The sequence below is a fragment of the Pan troglodytes genome, chromosome 7, assembly GCF_028858775.2.
Source record: "Pan troglodytes isolate AG18354 chromosome 7, NHGRI_mPanTro3-v2.0_pri, whole genome shotgun sequence".
NCBI lineage: Eukaryota > Metazoa > Chordata > Mammalia > Primates > Hominidae > Pan > Pan troglodytes.
The window spans coordinates 95,715,721-95,735,010 of NC_072405.2; positions in this window are offsets into that span (position 1 = coordinate 95,715,721).

Below are 19,290 nucleotides of genomic sequence, written 5' to 3' on the forward strand. Positions count from 1 at the left end.
GAGTCCGCATCTCAGCCCCCAGGAAGAGGAAGACGATCGCCCACTCTTCCAGCCCTTGCTTGGTCACAGGTTGCACAGATGCCAAGAGAACCCGGGTGGCCAGCAGCAGCCAACGCTCCAGTGGCTCCAAGGTCGGCAGACAGCCAGGGAAGACGCGCAACAGGTCAGGGATGGCATGCAAGACCACCACCACCATCAGCTCTAAGCGAATCGTCCGTCGTCCATCCCTACCGAGTTTGAAGAAACCTATTATCCTCCGAAGGTCTGGGTGCCAAGTCCCCACCGTCCTCCGCCGAGGCTATCTCCAACTGTTCACCGAAGAGTGTCTCAAGTTCTGCGCCTCCAAGCAGGAGGCCGTGGAGAAGGCGCTGAACGAGGAGAAGGTGGCCTACGACTGCAGCCCCAACAAGAACAGGTACCTGAACGTGGTCCTGAACACCCTCAAGAGACTGAAGGGCCTGACCCCCAGCTCCATGCCGGGCCTCAGCAGGGCCGCCCTGTACAGCCGCCTCCAGGAGTTCCTGCTCAGCCAGGACCAGCTCAAGGAGAACGGCTACCCCTTCCCGCACCCCGAGCGGCCCGGAGGCGCCGTCCTCTTCACTGGCCAGGGGAAGGGGCCCGGCGACTCCTCCTGCAGGGTCTGCTGCCGTTGTGGCACCGAGTACCTGGTGTCCTCCTCGGGCCGCTGTGTACGCGACCAGTTGTGTTATTATCACTGGGGGCGGGTCCGCTGGAGCCAGGTGGCTGGAGGCCGGGTTAGCCAGTACACCTGCTGTGCAGCTGCTCCTGGCTCTGTGGGCTGCCAGGTGGCAAAGCAGCACGTGCGGGACGGCCGCAAGGACAGCCTCGTTGGCTTCGTGGAGACCTTCAAGAAAGAGTTGTCCAGAGACGCTTATCCAGGAATCTACGCCTTGGACTGTGAGATGTGCTACACCACGCATGGCCTAGAGCTGACCCGCGTCACCGTGGTGGACGCCGACATGCGAGTGGTGTACGACACCTTCGTCAAGCCCGACAACGAGATCGTGGACTACAACACCAGGTTTTCCGGAGTCACCGAGGCCGACGTCGCCAAGACGAGCATCACCTTGCCCCAAGTGCAAGCCATCCTGCTGAGCTTTTTCAGCGCCCAAACCATCCTCATCGGGCACAGCCTGGAGAGCGATCTGCTGGCCCTGAAGCTCATCCACAGCACCGTGCTGGACACGGCCGTGCTCTTCCCGCACTACCTGGGTTTCCCCTACAAGCGTTCCCTCAGGAATCTCGCGGCCGACTACCTGGGACAGATCATCCAGGACAGCCAGGACGGCCACAACTCCAGCGAGGACGCAAACGCCTGCCTGCAGCTGGTGATGTGGAAGGTCCGACAGCGCGCCCAGATCCAGCCACGCCACCGGTCCGCCTCTCCCGCCGCCCTGGCCTGTCCTTGGCCCCAGGCCCCTTCCACAACCGCCATCAGTCCCGAGAGCTCACCCTGTCCACCTCGCCGCGAGGCCAAAGAAACCGGAGCAGTCGACGGCAGGAGAGGGCAAAAAGCCAAGAGTAACCCCAACCGGCCACTCCCAGTCCCCCGGAATCCCTGCCGCGGACCCTCGGGCCTGTCCCCATCCCTCTGCCCTTCCCAGACCTCTGTCCTTCCACTAATCGCCTCCCGCAGCACCGAGCCGCCACTCCCAGTCCCCCGAGTCCCTGCCGCGCCCCCTCGCGCCTGTCCACATCCCTCTGCCCATCCGAGACCTCTGTCCTTACACCACTAGCCACCCCACGTGGGACTTCCATGGCCTCTGAGTACAAGGCCAGCCCCCCGGCCCACCAGCTTTCTGAATGTGTGCTTACCTGTTTTTCTCGAGAGGCACCACAGTGAGGTGGGTGAAGCACTTAGGCTCTGGAGTTAGATATCTGGGTTCAAGGCCAAATTCCACCACTTACTAGGTTTCTAATATTGCACAGATAATGTCTTTGCGCTTCTACCTTTTGATCTTTAAAGTGTGATCAAAAGAGACTTAGACTCCCACATCATAATAATGGGAAACTTTAACAGCCCTCTGTAAACATTAGACAGACCAACGAGACAGAAATCTAAAAAGGATATCCAGGAATTGAACTCAGCTCTGCACCAAGCGGACCTAGGAGACATCTACAGAACGCTCCACCCCAAATCGACAGAATATACATGCTTCTCAGCACCACATCACACTTATTTCCACATTGACCACATAGTTGGAAGGAAAGCACTCCTCAGTAAATGTAAAATAACAGAAATTACTACAAACGGTCTTTCAGACCACATTGCAATCAAAGTAGACCTCAGGATAAAGAAACTCACTCAAAACCGCTCAATTGCATGGAAACCGGACAACCTGCTCCTGAATGAGTACTGGGTACTTTAGGAAATGAAGGCAGAAAGAAAGGTATTCTCTGAAAGCAATGAAAACAAAGGCACAACATACCAGAATCTCTGGGTCACATTTAAAGCAGTGTGTAGAGGGAAATTTATAGCACTAATTGCCCACGAGAGAAAGCAGGAAAAATCAAAAATGCATACCCTAACATCACCATTAAAAGAATGAGAGAAGCAAGAGCAAACACATTCAAAAACTAGCAGAAGGCAAGAAATAACTAAGATCCGAGCAGAACTGGTGGAGATAGAGACACAATAAACCCTTCAACAAATCAATGAATCCAGGAGCGGGTTTTTTGCAGTGATCAACAAAATTGATAGAGCACTAGCAAGACTAAGAAAGAAGAAAAGAAAGAAGAGTCAAACAGATGCAGTAAAAAATGATAAAGGGGATATCACCACCGATCCCACAGAAATACAAACTACCATCAGACAATACTATCAGCACCTCTAAGCTAATGAACTAGAAAACCTAGAAGAAATGGATAAATTCCTGGACGCATACAACCTCCCCAGAGTAAACCAGGAAGAAGTTGAATGCCTGAGTAGACCACTAACAGACTCTGAAATTGAGGCAATAATTAACAGCCTATCAAGCAATAAAACTCCAGGACCAGACGGATTCACAGCCGAATTCTACCAGAAGGACAAGGAGGAGCTGGTACCATGCCTTCTGAAACTATTCCAATCAACAGAAAAAGAGGGAATCCTCCCTCACTCATTTCATGAGGCCGGCATCATCCTGATCCCAAAGCCTGAGAGAAACACAACCCAAAAAGAGAATTTTAGGCCTATGTCCCTGAGGAACATCGATGGGAAAATCCTCCATAAAATACCGGAAAAACGAATCCAGCAGCATATCAAAGGGCTTATCCATCATGATGCAGTGGGCTTCATCCCTGACATGCAAGGCTTGTCCATCATATGCAAAACAATAAACATAATCCAGCATATAATCAGAACCAAAGACAGAAACTGCGTGATTATCTCAACAGATGCAGAAAAGGCCTTTGACAAAATTCAACAGCCCTTCATGCCAACAACTCTCAATAAATTAGGTATTGATGGGACATCTCCCAAAATAATGAGGGCTATTTAGGGCAAACCCACAGCCAATATCATACTGAATGGGCAAAAAGTGGAAGCATTCCCTTTGCAAACTGCCACAAGACAGGGATGCCCTCTCTCACCACTCCTATTCAACATGGTGTTGGAACTTCTGCCCAGGGCAATCAGGCAGGAGAAAGAAATAAAGAGAAATCAATTAGGAAAAGAGGAAGTCCAATTGTCCCTGTGTGCAGATGACATGATTGAATATTTAGAAAACCCCATCGTCTCAGCCCAAAATCTCCTTAAGCTGATAAGCAACTTCAGCAAAGTCTCAGGATACAAAATCGAGGTGCAAAAATCACAAGCATTCTTATACACCAATAACAGGCAAACAGACAGCCAAATCATGAGTGAGCTCCCATTCACAATTGCTTCAAAGAGAATAAAATGCCTAGGAATCCAACTAACAAGGGATGTGAAGGACCTCTTCCAGGAGAACTACCAAGCATTGCTCCACGAACTAAAAGAGGAGACAAACAAATGGAAGAATATTCCACCATCACGGATTGGAAGAATCAATATCGTGAAAATGGCCATACTGCCCAAGGTAAATTATAGATTCAATGCCATCCCCATCAAACTACCAATGACTTTCTTCACAGAACTGGAAAATTCTGCTTTAAAGCTCATATGGAACCACAAAACGGCCCCCACTGCCAACATATTCCTAAGCCAAAAGAACAACGATGGAGGCATCAAGCTGTCCGACTTCAAGCTACAGTAGAAGGCTACAGTAACCAAAGAGCATGCTATCGGTTGCCGTTTTGGTTACCGTAGACCAATGGAACAGAATAGAGCCCTCAGAAATAATACGACACATCTACAACCATCTGATCTTTGACAAACCTGACAAAAACAAGAAATGGGGAAAGGATTCCCTATTTAAAAAATGGTGCTGGGAAAACAGGCTAGCCATATGTCGAAAGCTGAAATCGGATCCCTTCCTTACACCTTGTACAAAAATTAATTCAAGACAGAAGAAAGACTTAAATGTTAGATCTTAAACCATACAAACCCTAGGAGAAAACCCAGCCAATACCATTGAGGACACAGGCATGGGCAAGGACCTCATGTCTAAAACGCCAAAAGCAATGGCAACGAAAGCCAACATTGACAAACAGCATCTAATTACACTAAAGACGTTCTGCATAGCTAAAGAAACTCCCATGAGAGTGAACAGGCATCCTGCAGAAAGGGAGAAAATTTTTGCAATCTACTCATCTGACAAAGGGCTAATATCCAGAATCTACTAAGAACTCAAACAGAGTTACAAGAGAAACCAAACAAGCCCATCAACAAGTGGGGGAAGGATATAAAGAGACACTTCTCAAAAGAAGACATTTATGCAGCCAACAGACACATGAAAAAATGCTCATCAACACTGGCCATCAGAGAAATGCAAATCAAATCCGCAATGAGATATCATCTCACACCAGGTAGAAGAGCGATCATTAAAACGTCAGGAAACAACAGGTGCTGGAGAGGTAGTGGACAAATAGGAACACTTTTACACTGTTGGTGGGACTGTAAACTAGTTCAACGGTAGTGGAAGATAGTGTGGTGAATCCTCGAGGATCTCGAAATAGAAATACCTTTTGACCCAGCCATCCCATTACTGGGTATATATACCCATAGGATTAGAAATCATGCTGCTAAAAGGACACACGCAGACGTATGTTTATTGCGGCACCATTCACAGTAGCAAAGACTTGGAACCAACCCAGATGTCCATCAATGATAGACTGGATTAAGAAAATGTGGCACAAATACACCATGGAATACTATGCAGCCATGAAAAAGCATGAGTTCATGCCCTTTGGAGGGACACGGATGAAGCTGGAAACCATCATTCTTAGCAAACTATAGCAAGGACAAAAAAACCAAACACCGCATGTTCTCATTCATAGGTGGGAATTGAAGTATGAGAACGCTTGGACACAGAAAGGGGAACATCACACACCGGGGCCTGTCATGGGCGTGGGGAGGGGGAGGGATAGCATTAAGAGATATACCTAACGTAAATGACTAGTGAATGGGTGCAACACACCAACCAGGTGAATCTTGGAAGGCAAAAGCTACTGAATTTAGCGAATTTGTGGAGGCATTCCCAGAAATCAGCCAGGTGAAGTATCACACAACCGAAGACTGCACAACTCCTCTAAGGCAGCACTATGCGGCAAACCCAGACGGCCACTCTTCTCACCCCTCCTCCGTTGGCTGTTCTGGGTAATGTGGTTCAAAAGTCACCTAGGCAACTGCAAAAATAGCTGAAATGGAGTAAGGGCTTCAGGCTGGTGACTAGCAGAGGTCCACCTGACCCCCGTAAGCTGCTGAACAAGAAGGGCTGCCAGAAGTGTCCCCCTAGGGAATTTGGTGGAGACGAAGACCCGCTCACTGGACAAGGGTTCCTCCCAGGAGACGCCCGAGCGGAAGAAACGGGCTGTGAGCCACGCCCTTTCACCCTCCGCTACCCCGCCCTGGGCTGGTGAAGGTGCGCGTAAGGATGAGGACTACTGAGCCCTGAAGAAATAAATCCTTCCCCTTTGACCCCAAGGAGGATTGCCTGTGAGGATCTTCAACGAGTCTACCCGTGTCTAGACACGGGAGCAGGTCTGTCCGGCACAGCACCTCCCTCAAGGAGGAGAAGAGTGAGGAGAAAGGAAACTCAAGTCTGACCATTCTGTCCTGGGAGAGAAGAGGAGGATCTCATCTCTCATCTGTCCAAGCATGGCAAGGAGACTTTCTCTCATCTTTCCAAGCAAGATGACTTTTTATAATTAGGAAACAAAAAGAATTTAGAAGGCATGAAAGCAGCCCGTAAGGTGCATTCCTAAGGACTGCCCATTGAAACTGACAAAATTGCCCTTGTTTGATGAGAGGAATGAGCAGAGCACTGAGGTGGTGAACAGGGATCTAGTGAGACTTTCCCAGCATGTTTCTACCAAAGCTTTCTCTAAGCTTCTCGGAACACTCTCCTAATAAGCAGATGTTTGGCCCTTCAGAAAGTCAACAAGCAAAATGCCTTGAGTGTCCCAAAACACTGATGCCATGATGTTGGCTCCTGACTGGCCTCCTTTTCCTTTGACTGGACCACTGCCACCTCTCGGTAGCCGTCGCTTTGATGATGCTTTGCATTCGAGGTCATATTGGTAAAGCCATGTTCCAACTTCCGGTTACAATTTGTCAGAGGGATGCGTCAGGATCGTGATCCCTCCTGTTTAAAATTTCCACTGATAGCTCTCATCGTAACTGCAGCTGATCTGGGCACAGTGGTTTTCACAGCCACTGCAGGATTCATCTCCCACATCTTCTCACCTCTTCTTGAAACAAGCTATACATTCGTAAAGAGTTCATTTCTTTGGGGTAGTGTCCTTAGAAGCTTTTGTTAAAACATCAATGATTTCTTCATTCTTCCACCCAAGCTTCACCAGAAATTTGATGTTTGCTCTTGCTGCAATTTTCGTGGAATTCATGTTGCTCTGATAGGAGTCCTTTTCAGTGGATGTCTCATCCTTCTCAGTGCCTCAAACTAGATCTAGTTCAGAAAGGTTATAAGAAGTTCGGACAAGTTTATTTGAGTGCAAACCAGTGGAAACCCATGCATAGTTTCTGCACCATGTGCATTTTCTATGAACCTTTTGAAGAACCCCTGTGTTGAACATTGCCCAAGTCGTGGGAGAGAAGTGGGTGCGGTCCACTTCCTGTCCTCAATTTGCCCTCAGCAGAGGAGTGCACAGAGCAGGGAAACGCAACCCCAGAGAGATCCTGCCCTGCAGCATGCAGCAGACTGCTGGCCCAGTCCTGGCTCCATGGGGTGCTGTGTGGGCCCAAGCAAGTTGACCAAACTCCCTGACGCTGAAATGAATCCTAGGTGGCCCAATTCCAGTAGCCATGATAGGACTGCCCTGCAGGGACAGTTAATTAACTCAGGAAAAGCAACCTAGCTCCAAGGTTAGCAACCAGGAGTTCCAGTTGATTCCATTAGTGCACCCCTTGAGGCATTCCCAAGCTGGAGTCTGGTGGAAGATGAGGCTCAGTGTGATTGGATGGAAGCACCAACCTATCAAGGAGAAGTCCCACCCACTCTGCCCTGTGCGTCTATAAAGGCGACGGGTGGCGGGGGCGGCACTCATTGAAGCCGCCAGTTGGGAGCGGAGCAGAGCCAGGCCGGTGCTCCCGAAGGCAGCAAGATGTTGCGAGCCACAGCTCCCTGCTGGTTCCCACCTGGATACCCAGAAGCTAAGAAGGTGGCCGAGGAGGCGGCCCTGGAGGCAAGAAGCCGCCAGTTGGGAGCGGAGCAGAGCCAGGCCGGTGCTCCCGAAGGCAGCAAGATGTTGCGAGCCACAGCTCCCTGCTGGTTCCCACCTGGATACCCAGAAGCTAAGAAGGTGGCCGAGGAGGCGGCCCTCGAGGCTCCAGAATTCCCCCTGCCCTCTCATCAGCCTGCCCAGAGCTTCGGGCTCCGGGTGCCCCAGATGCACAACCAGGCCTCCGCATTTGTGGACATCCAGGCGGAGCCCCAGAACAGGGGTCCGGCGGTGCCCCCAGCGTGTCTCAAGATGGTGACGGAGGCGTCCTACTTCCCTGCGCAGAGGGGATCGGCCTGCTGCTTGCCAGCCGCCCCAAGGCTGACAGAGAGGCCCTCGGGAGTCCGCATCTCAGCCCCCAGGAAGAGGAAGACGATCGCCCACTCTTCCAGCCCTTGCTTGGTCACAGGTTGCACAGATGCCAAGAGAACCCGGGTGGCCAGCAGCAGCCAACGCTCCAGTGGCTCCAAGGTCGGCAGACAGCCAGGGAAGACGCGCAACAGGTCAGGGATGGCATGCAAGACCACCACCACCATCAGCTCTAAGCGAATCGTCCGTCGTCCATCCCTACCGAGTTTGAAGAAACCTATTATCCTCCGAAGGTCTGGGTGCCAAGTCCCCACCGTCCTCCGCCGAGGCTATCTCCAACTGTTCACCGAAGAGTGTCTCAAGTTCTGCGCCTCCAAGCAGGAGGCCGTGGAGAAGGCGCTGAACGAGGAGAAGGTGGCCTACGACTGCAGCCCCAACAAGAACAGGTACCTGAACGTGGTCCTGAACACCCTCAAGAGACTGAAGGGCCTGACCCCCAGCTCCATGCCGGGCCTCAGCAGGGCCGCCCTGTACAGCCGCCTCCAGGAGTTCCTGCTCAGCCAGGACCAGCTCAAGGAGAACGGCTACCCCTTCCCGCACCCCGAGCGGCCCGGAGGCGCCGTCCTCTTCACTGGCCAGGGGAAGGGGCCCGGCGACTCCTCCTGCAGGGTCTGCTGCCGTTGTGGCACCGAGTACCTGGTGTCCTCCTCGGGCCGCTGTGTACGCGACCAGTTGTGTTATTATCACTGGGGGCGGGTCCGCTGGAGCCAGGTGGCTGGAGGCCGGGTTAGCCAGTACACCTGCTGTGCAGCTGCTCCTGGCTCTGTGGGCTGCCAGGTGGCAAAGCAGCACGTGCGGGACGGCCGCAAGGACAGCCTCGTTGGCTTCGTGGAGACCTTCAAGAAAGAGTTGTCCAGAGACGCTTATCCAGGAATCTACGCCTTGGACTGTGAGATGTGCTACACCACGCATGGCCTAGAGCTGACCCGCGTCACCGTGGTGGACGCCGACATGCGAGTGGTGTACGACACCTTCGTCAAGCCCGACAACGAGATCGTGGACTACAACACCAGGTTTTCCGGAGTCACCGAGGCCGACGTCGCCAAGACGAGCATCACCTTGCCCCAAGTGCAAGCCATCCTGCTGAGCTTTTTCAGCGCCCAAACCATCCTCATCGGGCACAGCCTGGAGAGCGATCTGCTGGCCCTGAAGCTCATCCACAGCACCGTGCTGGACACGGCCGTGCTCTTCCCGCACTACCTGGGTTTCCCCTACAAGCGTTCCCTCAGGAATCTCGCGGCCGACTACCTGGGACAGATCATCCAGGACAGCCAGGACGGCCACAACTCCAGCGAGGACGCAAACGCCTGCCTGCAGCTGGTGATGTGGAAGGTCCGACAGCGCGCCCAGATCCAGCCACGCCACCGGTCCGCCTCTCCCACCGCCCTGGCCTGTCCTTGGCCCCAGGCCCCTTCCACAACCGCCATCAGTCCCGAGAGCTCACCCTGTCCACCTCGCCGCAAGGCCAAAGAAACCGGAGCAGTCGACGGCAGGAGAGGGCAAAAAGCCAAGAGTAACCCCAACCGGCCACTCCCAGTCCCCCGGAATCCCTGCCGCGGACCCTCGGGCCTGTCCCCATCCCTCTGCCCTTCCCAGACCTCTGTCCTTCCACTAATCGCCTCCCGCAGCACCGAGCCGCCACTCCCAGTCCCCCGAGTCCCTGCCGCGCCCCCTCGCGCCTGTCCACATCCCTCTGCCCATCCGAGACCTCTGTCCTTACACCACTAGCCACCCCACGTGGGACTTCCATGGCCTCTGAGTACAAGGCCAGCCCCCCGGCCCACCAGCTTTCTGAATGTGTGCTTACCTGTTTTTCCCGAGAGGCACCACAGTGAGGTGGGTGAAGCACTTAGGCTCTGGAGTTAGATATCTGGGTTCAAGGCCAAATTCCACCACTTACTAGGTTTCTAATATTGCACAGATAATGTCTTTGCGCTTCTACCTTTTGATCTTTAAAGTGTGATCAAAAGAGACTTAGACTCCCACATCATAATAATGGGAAACTTTAACAGCCTTCTGTAAACATTAGACAGACCAACGAGACAGAAATCTAAAAAGGATATCCAGGAATTGAACTCAGCTCTGCACCAAGCGGACCTAGGAGACATCTACAGAACGCTCCACCCCAAATCGACAGAATATACATGCTTCTCAGCACCACATCACACTTATTTCCACATTGACCACATAGTTGGAAGGAAAGCACTCCTCAGTAAATGTAAAATAACAGAAATTACTACAAACGGTCTTTCAGACCACATTGCAATCAAAGTAGACCTCAGGATAAAGAAACTCACTCAAAACCGCTCAACTGCATGGAAACCGGACAACCTGCTCCTGAATGAGTACTGGGTACTTAAGGAAATGAAGGCAGAAAGAAAGATATTCTCTGAAAGCAATGAAAACAAAGGCACAACATACCACAATCTCTGGGTCAAATTTAAAGCAGTGTGTAGAGGGAAATTTATAGCACTAATTGCCCACGAGAGAAAGCAGGAAAGATCAAAAATGCATACCCTAACATCACCATTAAAAGAATGAGAGAAGCAAGAGCAAACACATTCAAAAACTAGCAGAAGGCAAGAAATAACTAAGATCCGAGCAGAACTGGTGGAGATAGAGACACAATAAACCCTTCAACAAATCAATGAATCCAGGAGCGGGTTTTTTGCAGTGATCAACAAAATTGATAGAGCACTAGCAAGACTAAGAAAGAAGAAAAGAAAGAAGAGTCAAACAGATGCAGTAAAAAATGATAAAGGGGATATCACCACCGATCCCACAGAAATACAAACTACCATCAGACAATACTATCAGCACCTCTAAGCTAATGAACTAGAAAACCTAGAAGAAATGGATAAATTCCTGGACGCATACAACCTCCCCAGAGTAAACCAGGAAGAAGTTGAATGCCTGAGTAGACCACTAACGGGCTCTGAAATTGAGGCAATAATTAACAGCCTATCAAGCAATAAAACTCCAGGACCAGACGGATTCACAGCCGAATTCTACCAGAAGGACAAGGAGGAGCTGGTACCATGCCTTCTGAAACTATTCCAATCAACAGAAAAAGAGGGAATCCTCCCTCACTCATTTCATGAGGCCGGCATCATCCTGATCCCAAAGCCTGAGAGAAACACAACCCAAAAAGAGAATTTTAGGCCTATGTCCCTGAGGAACATCGATGGGAAAATCCTCCATAAAATACCTGAAAAACGAATCCAGCAGCATATCAAAGGGCATATCCATCATGATGCAGTGGGCTTCATCCCTGACATGCAAGGCTTGTCCATCATATGCAAAACAACAAACAGAATCCAGCATATAATCAGAACCAAAGACAGAAACTGCGTGATTATCTCAACAGATGCAGAAAAGGCCTTTGACAAAATTCAACAGCCCTTCATGCCAACAACTCTCAATAAATTAGGTATTGATGGGACATCTCCCAAAATAATGAGGGCTATTTAGGGCAAACCCACAGCCAATATCATACTGAATGGGCAAAAAGTGGAAGCATTCCCTTTGCAAACTGCCACAAGACAGGGATGCCCTCTCTCACCACTCCTATTCAACATAGTGTTGGAACTTCTGCCCAGGGCAATCAGGCAGGAGAAAGAAATAAAGAGAAATCAATTAGGAAAAGAGGAAGTCCAATTGTCCCTGTGTGCAGATGACATGATTGAATATTTAGAAAACCCCATCGTCTCAGCCCAAAATCTCCTTAAGCTGATAAGCAACTTCAGCAAAGTCTCAGGATACAAAATCGAGGTGCAAAAATCACAAGCATTCTTATACACCAATAACAGGCAAACAGACAGCCAAATCATGAGTGAGCTCCCATTCACAATTGCTTCAAAGAGAATAAAATGCCTAGGAATCCAACTAACAAGGGATGTGAAGGACCTCTTCCAGGAGAACTACCAAGCATTGCTCCACGAACTAAAAGAGGAGACAAACAAATGGAAGAATATTCCACCATCACGGATTGGAAGAATCAATATCGTGAAAATGGCCATACTGCCCAAGGTAAATTACAGATTCAATGCCATCCCCATCAAACTACCAATGACTTTCTTCACAGAACTGGAAAAATCTGCTTTAAAGCTCATATGGAACCACAAAACGGCCCCCACTGCCAACATATTCCTAAGCCAAAAGAACAACGATGGAGGCATCAAGCTGTCCGACTTCAAGCTACAGTAGAAGGCTACAGTAACCAAAGAGCATGCTATCGGTTGCCGTTTTGGTTACCGTAGACCAATGGAACAGAATAGAGCCCTCAGAAATAATACGACACATCTACAACCATCTGATCTTTGACAAACCTGACAAAAACAAGAAATGGGGAAAGGATTCCCTATTTAAAAAATGGTGCTGGGAAAACAGGCTAGCCATATGTCGAAAGCTGAAATCGGATCCCTTCCTTACACCTTGTACAAAAATTAATTCAAGACAGAAGAAAGACTTAAATGTTAGATCTTAAACCATACAAACCCTAGGAGAAAACCCAGCCAATACCATTGAGGACACAGGCATGGGCAAGGACCTCATGTCTAAAACGCCAAAAGCAATGGCAACGAAAGCCAACATTGACAAACAGCATCCAATTACACTAAAGACGTTCTGCATAGCTAAAGAAACTCCCATGAGAGTGAACAGGCATCCTGCAGAAAGGGAGAAAATTTTTGCAATCTACTCATCTGACAAAGGGCTAATATCCAGAATCTACTAAGAACTCAAACAGAGTTACAAGAGAAACCAAACAAGCCCATCAACAAGTGGGGGAAGGATATAAAGAGACACTTCTCAAAAGAAGACATTTATGCAGCCAACAGACACATGAAAAAATGCTCATCAACACTGGCCATCAGAGAAATGCAAATCAAATCCGCAATGAGATATCATCTCACACCAGGTAGAAGAGCGATCATTAAAACGTCAGGAAACAACAGGTGCTGGAGAGGTAGTGGACAAATAGGAACACTTTTACACTGTTGGTGGGACTGTAAACTAGTTCAACGGTAGTGGAAGATAGTGTGGTGAATCCTCAAGGATCTCGAAATAGAAATACCTTTTGACCCAGCCATCCCATTACTGGGTATATATACCCATAGGATTAGAAATCATGCTGCTAAAAGGACACACGCAGACGTATGTTTATTGCGGCACCATTCACAGTAGCAAAGACTTGGAACCAACCCAGATGTCCATCAATGATAGACTGGATTAAGAAAATGTGGCACAAATACACCATGGAATACTATGCAGCCATGAAAAAGCATGAGTTCATGCCCTTTGGAGGGACACGGATGAAGCTGGAAACCATCATTCTTAGCAAACTATCGCAAGGACAAAAAAACCAAACACCGCATGTTCTCATTCATAGGTGGGAATTGAAGTATGAGAACGCTTGGACACAGGAAGGGGAACATCACACACCGGGGCCTGTCATGGGCGTGGGGAGGGGGAGGGATAGCATTAAGAGATGTACCTAATGTAAATGACTAGTGAATGGGTGCAACACACCAACCAGGTGAATCTTGGAAGGCAAAAGCTACTGAATTTAGCGAATTTGTGGAGGCATTCCCAGAAATCAGCCAGGTGAAGTATCACACAACCGAAGACTGCACCACTCCTCTAAGGCAGCACTATGCGGCAAACCCAGACGGCCACTCTTCTCACCCCTCCTCCGTTGGCTGTTCTGGGTAATGTGGTTCAAACGTCACCTAGGCAACTGCAAAAATAGCTGAAATGGAGTAAGGGCTTCAGGCTGGTGACTAGCAGAGGTCCACCTGACCCCCGTAAGCTGCTGAACAAGAAGGGCTGCCAGAAGTGTCCCCCTAGGGAATTTGGTGGAGACGAAGACCCGCTCACTGGACAAGGGTTCCTCCCAGGAGACGCCCGAGCGGAAGAAACGGGCTGTGAGCCACGCCCTTTCACCCTCCGCTACCCCGCCCTGGGCTGGTGAAGGTGCGCGTAAGGATGAGGACTACTGAGCCCTGAAGAAATAAATCCTTCCCCTTTGACCCCAAGGAGGATTGCCTGTGAGGATCTTCAACGAGTCTACCCGTGTCTAGACACGGGAGCAGGTCTGTCCGGCACAGCACCTCCCTCAAGGAGGAGAAGAGTGAGGAGAAAGGAAACTCAAGTCTGACCATTCTGTCCTGGGAGAGAAGAGGAGGATCTCATCTCTCATCTGTCCAAGCATGGCAAGGAGACTTTCTCTCATCTTTCCAAGCAAGATGACTTTTTATAATTAGGAAACAAAAAGAATTTAGAAGGCATGAAAGCAGCCCGTAAGGTGCATTCCTAAGGACTGCCCATTGAAACTGACAAAATTGCCCTTGTTTGATGAGAGGAATGAGCAGAGCACTGAGGTGGTGAACAGGGATCTAGTGAGACTTTCCCAGCATGTTTCTACCAAAGCTTTCTCTAAGCTTCTCGGAACACTCTCCTAATAAGCAGATGTTTGGCCCTTCAGAAAGTCAACAAGCAAAATGCCTTGAGTGTCCCAAAACACTGATGCCATGATGTTGGCTCCTGACTGGCCTCCTTTTCCTTTGACTGGACCACTGCCACCTCTCGGTAGCCGTCGCTTTGATGATGCTTTGCATTCGAGGTCATATTGGTAAAGCCATGTTCCAACTTCCGGTTACAATTTGTCAGAGGGATGCGTCAGGATCGTGATCCCTCCTGTTTAAAATTTCCACTGATAGCTCTCGTCGTAACTGCAGCTGATCTGGGCACAGTGGTTTTCACAGCCACTGCAGGATTCATCTCCCACATCTTCTCACCTCTTCTTGAAACAAGCTATACATTCGTAAAGAGTTCATTTCTTTGGGGTAGTGTCCTTAGAAGCTTTTGTTAAAACATCAATGATTTCTTCATTCTTCCACCCAAGCTTCACCAGAAATTTGATGTTTGCTCTTGCTGCAATTTTCGTGGAATTCATGTTGCTCTGATAGGAGTCCTTTTCAGTGGATGTCTCATCCTTCTCAGTGCCTCAAACTAGATCTAGTTCAGAAAGGTTATAAGAAGTTCGGACAAGTTTATCTGAGTGCAAATCAGTGGAAACCCATGCATAGTTTCTTCACCATGTGCATTTTCTATGAACCTTTTGAAGAACCCCTGTGTTGAACATTGCCCAAGTCGTGGGAGAGAAGTGGGTGCGGTCCACTTCCTGTCCTCAATTTGCCCTCAGCGGAGGAGTGCACAGAGCAGGGAAACGCAACCCCAGAGAGATCCTGCCCTGCAGCATGCAGCAGACTGCTGGCCCAGTCCTGGCTCCATGGGGTGCTGTGTGGGCCCAAGCAAGTTGACCAAACTCCCTGACGCTGAAATGAATCCTAGGTGGCCCAATTCCAGTAGCCATTATATGACTGCCCTGCAGGGACAGTTAATTAACTCAGGAAAAGCAACCTAGCTCCAAGGTTAGCAACCAGGAGTTCCAGTTGATTCCATTAGTGCACCCCTTGAGGCATTCCCAAGCTGGAGTCTGGTGGAAGATGAGGCTCAGTGTGATTGGATGGAAGCACCAACCTATCAAGGAGAAGTCCCACCCACTCTGCCCTGTGCGTCTATAAAGGCGACGGGTGGCGGCCGCGGCACTCATTGAAGCCGCCAGTTGGGAGAGGAGCAGAGCCAGGCCGGTGCTCCCGAAGGCAGCAAGATGTTGCGAGCCACAGCTCACTGCTGGTTCCCACCTGGATACGCAGAAGCTAAGAAGGTGGCCGAGGAGGCGGCCCTGGAGGCAAGAAGCCGCCAGTTGGGAGCGGAGCAGAGCCAGGCCGGTGCTCCCGAAGGCAGCAAGATGTTGCGAGCCACAGCTCCCTGCTGGTTCCCACCTGGATACCCAGAAGCTAAGAAGGTGGCCGAGGAGGCGGCCCTGGAGGCAAGAAGCCGCCAGTTGGGAGCGGAGCAGAGCCAGGCCGGTGCTCCCGAAGGCAGCAAGATGTTGCGAGCCACAGCTCCCTGCTGGTTCCCACCTGGATACCCAGAAGCTAAGAAGGTGGCCGAGGAGGCGGCCCTCGAGGCTCCAGAATTCCCCCTGCCCTCTCATCAGCCTGCCCAGAGCTTCGGGCTCCGGGTGCCCCAGATGCACAACCAGGCCTCCGCATTTGTGGACATCCAGGCGGAGCCCCAGAACAGGGGTCCGGCGGTGCCCCCAGCGTGTCTCAAGATGGTGACGGAGGCGTCCTACTTCCCTGCGCAGAGGGGATCGGCCTGCTGCTTGCCAGCCGCCCCAAGGCTGACAGAGAGGCCCTCGGGAGTCCGCATCTCAGCCCCCAGGAAGAGGAAGACGATCGCCCAGTCTTCCAGCCCTTGCTTGGTCACAGGTTGCACAGATGCCAAGAGAACCCGGGTGGCCAGCAGCAGCCAACGCTCCAGTGGCTCCAAGGTCGGCAGACAGCCAGGGAAGACGTGCAACAGGTCAGGGATGGCATGCAAGACCACCACCACCATCAGCTCTAAGCGAATCGTCCGTCGTCCATCCCTACCGAGTTTGAAGAAACCTATTATCCTCCGAAGGTCTGGGTGCCAAGTCCCCACCGTCCTCCGCCGAGGCTATCTCCAACTGTTCACCGAAGAGTGTCTCAAGTTCTGCGCCTCCAAGCAGGAGGCCGTGGAGAAGGCGCTGAACGAGGAGAAGGTGGCCTACGACTGCAGCCCCAACAAGAACAGGTACCTGAACGTGGTCCTGAACACCCTCAAGAGACTGAAGGGCCTGACCCCCAGCTCCATGCCGGGCCTCAGCAGGGCCGCCCTGTACAGCCGCCTCCAGGAGTTCCTGCTCAGCCAGGACCAGCTCAAGGAGAACGGCTACCCCTTCCCGCACCCCGAGCGGCCCGGAGGCGCCGTCCTCTTCACTGGCCAGGGGAAGGGGCCCGGCGACTCCTCCTGCAGGGTCTGCTGCCGTTGTGGCACCGAGTACCTGGTGTCCTCCTCGGGCCGCTGTGTACGCGACCAGTTGTGTTATTATCACTGGGGGCGGGTCCGCTGGAGCCAGGTGGCTGGAGGCCGGGTTAGCCAGTACACCTGCTGTGCAGCTGCTCCTGGCTCTGTGGGCTGCCAGGTGGCAAAGCAGCACGTGCGGGACGGCCGCAAGGACAGCCTCGTTGGCTTCGTGGAGACCTTCAAGAAAGAGTTGTCCAGAGACGCTTATCCAGGAATCTACGCCTTGGACTGTGAGATGTGCTACACCACGCATGGCCTAGAGCTGACCCGCGTCACCGTGGTGGACGCCGACATGCGAGTGGTGTACGACACCTTCGTCAAGCCCGACAACGAGATCGTGGACTACAACACCAGGTTTTCCGGAGTCACCGAGGCCGACGTCGCCAAGACGAGCATCACCTTGCCCCAAGTGCAAGCCATCCTGCTGAGCTTTTTCAGCGCCCAAACCATCCTCATCGGGCACAGCCTGGAGAGCGATCTGCTGGCCCTGAAGCTCATCCACAGCACCGTGCTGGACACGGCCGTGCTCTTCCCGCACTACCTGGGTTTCCCCTACAAGCGTTCCCTCAGGAATCTCGCGGCCGACTACCTGGGACAGATCATCCAGGACAGCCAGGACGGCCACAACTCCAGCGAGGACGCAAACGCCTGCCTGCAGCTGGTGATGTGGAAGGTCCGACAGCGCGCCCAGATCCAGCCACGCCACCGGTCCGCCTCTCCCGCCGCCCTGGCCTGTCCTTGGCCCCAGGCACCTTCCACAACCGCCATCAGTCCCGAGAGCTCACCCTGTCCACCTCGCCGCAAGGCCAAAGAAACCGGAGCAGTCGACGGCAGGAGAGGGCAAAAAGCCAAGAGTAACCCCAACCGGCCACTCCCAGTCCCCCGGAATCCCTGCCGCGGACCCTCGGGCCTGTCCCCATCCCTCTGCCCTTCCCAGACCTCTGTCCTTCCACTAATCGCCTCCCGCAGCACCGAGCCGCCACTCCCAGTCCCCCGAGTCCCTGCCGCGCCCCCTCGCGCCTGTCCACATCCCTCTGCCCATCCGAGACCTCTGTCCTTACACCACTAGCCACCCCACGTGGGACTTCCATGGCCTCTGAGTACAAGGCCAGCCCCCCGGCCCACCAGCTTTCTGAATGTGTGCTTACCTGTTTTTCTCGAGAGGCACCACAGTGAGGTGGGTGAAGCACTTAGGCTCTGGAGTTAGATATCTGGGTTCAAGGCCAAATTCCACCACTTACTAGGTTTCTAATATTGCACAGATAATGTCTTTGCGCTTCTACCTTTTGATCTTTAAAGTGTGATCAAAAGAGACTTAGACTCCCACATCATAATAACGGGAAACTTTAACAGCCCTCTGTAAACATTAGACAGACCAACGAGACAGAAATCTAAAAAGGATATCCAGGAATTGAACTCAGCTCTGCACCAAGCGGACCTAGGAGACATCTACAGAACGCTCCACCCCAAATCGACAGAATATACATGCTTCTCAGCACCACATCACACTTATTTCCACATTGACCACATAGTTGGAAGGAAAGCACTCCTCAGTAAATGTAAAATAACAGAAATTACTACAAACGGTCTTTCAGACCACATTGCAATCAAAGTAGACGTCAGGATAAAGAAACTCACTCAAAACCGCTCAACTGCATGGAAACCGGACAACCTGCTCCTGAATGAGTACTGGGTACTTAAGGAAATGAAGGCAGAAAGAAAGATATTCTCTGAAACCAATGAAAACAAAGGCACAACATACCAGAATCTCTGGGTCACATTTAAAGCAGTGTGTAGAGGGAAATTTATAGCACTAATTGCCCACGAGAGAAAGCAGGAAAAATCAAAAATGCATACCCTAACATCACCATTAAAAGAATGAGAGAAGCAAGAGCAAACACATTCAAAAACTAGCAGAAGGCAAGAAATAACTAAGATCCGAGCAGAACTGGTGGAGATAGAGACACAATAAACCCTTCAACAAATCAATGAATCCAGGAGCGGGTTTTTGGCAGTGATCAACAAAATTGATAGAGCACTAGCAAGACTAAGAAAGAAGAAAAGAAAGAAGAGTCAAACAGATGCAGTAAAAAATGATAAAGGGGATATCACCACCGATCCCACAGAAATACAAACTACCATCAG